This window comes from Schistocerca gregaria, unplaced genomic scaffold (assembly GCF_023897955.1).
Source record: "Schistocerca gregaria isolate iqSchGreg1 unplaced genomic scaffold, iqSchGreg1.2 ptg000649l, whole genome shotgun sequence".
NCBI classification, from domain to species: domain Eukaryota; kingdom Metazoa; phylum Arthropoda; class Insecta; order Orthoptera; family Acrididae; genus Schistocerca; species Schistocerca gregaria.
Window position 1 is genome coordinate 227,501 of NW_026062034.1, and position 2,500 is coordinate 230,000.

The following is a 2,500-nucleotide window of genomic DNA, read 5'->3' on the forward strand; positions in this document are numbered from 1 at the left end:
CACCAAGTGCTCCACCCGCGACCGTACGTGCCCCGCCGAAATCGCAACTCCGGCGGATGAACGGCGGACTTTTCTCGCAGTCGTAAGTTGCAATCCACCCCTATATCTTGCGTCTCATGAAGAGTTATATCAAGTATGCCAAATTCCCGCTGTCCCTATACATGCAGTAAGTTCGTCGTGGGCGCTGGCCGGCAGGCCGCGAGACCTGACGCCCGGCGGCAAAGAGTGCTCCTCTGAGGATATAGATGTTCCGTTCCGCCGCATAATGGTGACGGTGACCGCTGCCTGCGGTGGCAACGCTGGGCAGAGTCGATACTCGCTGTGTGGTGGAAGGTAAACATTATGCGGTACATCAGTACTTTCCTAATAGTTCGGTCGTCTCACGGCACTGCTTAGTAAATGATGCAAGGCCACATATAGATGATTTATGCGAATGTCCCTATACGTGCTGTAAGACTGGGCACACAACGTGAATCGCACGTCAGCCAGACACTCGAACATGCACCACTCTCGGCCTGCAACGGAGACACACAATACGTAAACATCTGGAATGCGACAATGTCGAGTGCATCCTCTCTGCGACATTGCACCGTCGACACTATGATAACCAGAGCAGTAGGTCCACCTATAAAAGCACAATACCCCACTCCTCCGACAACTACCATTGCTCAGATAAACCAACACACATCCTACACAGAGGGGCACCAAATATCACCCCCCGCCCTCGTGTTATACCACATGAAAAATTGCAGAAGTGAGAGACACAGACCCGCCAGCCTCTTGCTACAAGCATCGAACCGACGTGACGTATCTGACGGTGACTCAGGCATCCGCGTACTGCCACCACTATCCACCCCCCCCCCCCCTCTCTCTGCCCCCTTCCCACACAATACCAAATGTAACCAACTTTATCGCTTAACCTAACTGTGGCTGTACCACATTATCGCTTAACCTAACTGTGGCTGTACCACATTATCGCTTAACCTAACTGTGGCTGTACCACATTATCGCTTAACCTAACTGTGGCTGTACCACATTATCGCTTAACCTAACTGTGGCTGTACCACATTATCGCTTAACCTAACTGTGGCTGTACCACATTATCGCTTAACCTAACTGTGGCTGTACCACATTATCGCTTAACCTAACTGTGGCTGTACCACATTATCGCTTAACCTAACTGTGGCTGTACCACATTATCGCTTAACCTAACTGTGGCTGTACCACATTATCGCTTAACCTAACTCTGGTTGTACCACATTATCCCTTAACCTAACTCAAGTTGTCCCTTAACCTAACTCAAGTTGTCCCTTAACCTAACTCAAGTTGTCCCTTAACCTAACTCAAGTTGTCCCTTAACCTAACTCAAGTTGTCCCTTAACCTAACTCAAGTTGACCCTTAACCTAACTCAAGTTGTCCCTTAACCTAACTCAAGTTGTCCCTTAACCTAACTCAAGTTGTCCCTTAACCTAACTCAAGTTGTCCCTTAACCTAACTCAAGTTGTCCCTTAACCTAACTCAAGTTGTCCCTTAACCTAACTCAAGTTGTCCCTTAACCTAACTCAAGTTGTCCCTTAACCTAACTCAAGTTGTCCGTTAACCTAACTCAAGTTGTCCCTTAACCTAACTCAAGTTGTCCCTTAACCTAACTCAAGTTGTCCCTTAACCTAACTCAATTTGTCCCTTAACCTAACTCAATTTGTCCCTTAACCTAACTCAATTTGTCCCTTAACCTAACTCAATTTGTCCCTTAACCTAACTCAATTTGTCCCTTAACCTAACTCAATTTGTCCCTTAACCTAACCCACGTTGTCCCTTAACCTAACTCAATTTGTCCCTTAACCTAACTCAATTTGTCCCTTAACCTAACTCAATTTGTCCCTTAACCTAACTCAATTTGTCCCTTAACCTAACCCACGTTGTCCCTTAACCTAACTCAATTTGTCCCTTAACCTAACCCACGTTGTCCCTTAACCTAACCCACGTTGTCCCTTAACCTAACCCACGTTGTCCCTTAACCTAACCCACGTTGTCCCTTAACCTAACCCACGTTGTCCCTTAACCTAACCCACGTTGTCCCTTAACCTAACCCACGTTGTCCCTTAACCTAACCCACGTTGTCCCTTAACCTAACCCACGTTGTCCCTTAACCTAACCCACGTTGTCCCTTAACCTAACCCACGTTGTCCCTTAACCTAACCCACGTTGTCCCTTAACCTAACCCACGTTGTCCCTTAACCTAACCCACGTTGTCCCTTAACCTAACCCACGTTGTCCCTTAACCTAACCCACGTTGTCCCTTTGCCTAACATAGTTCACTGCTCGGAATCTCTGGTGTCGTTGTTATCCTCATGTAGATGTCTTGCGAGTGTTGCTTACTTTCCACATATTCCCGCTATCCACTGTCAATTGTACTGCAATAGGACTATATCGCCGCCCCCCCCCCCTCTGTCCCCCTCTTTGTGTCTCTGTCCTCTCAAGCTGGTCGGTCTGGCGTTT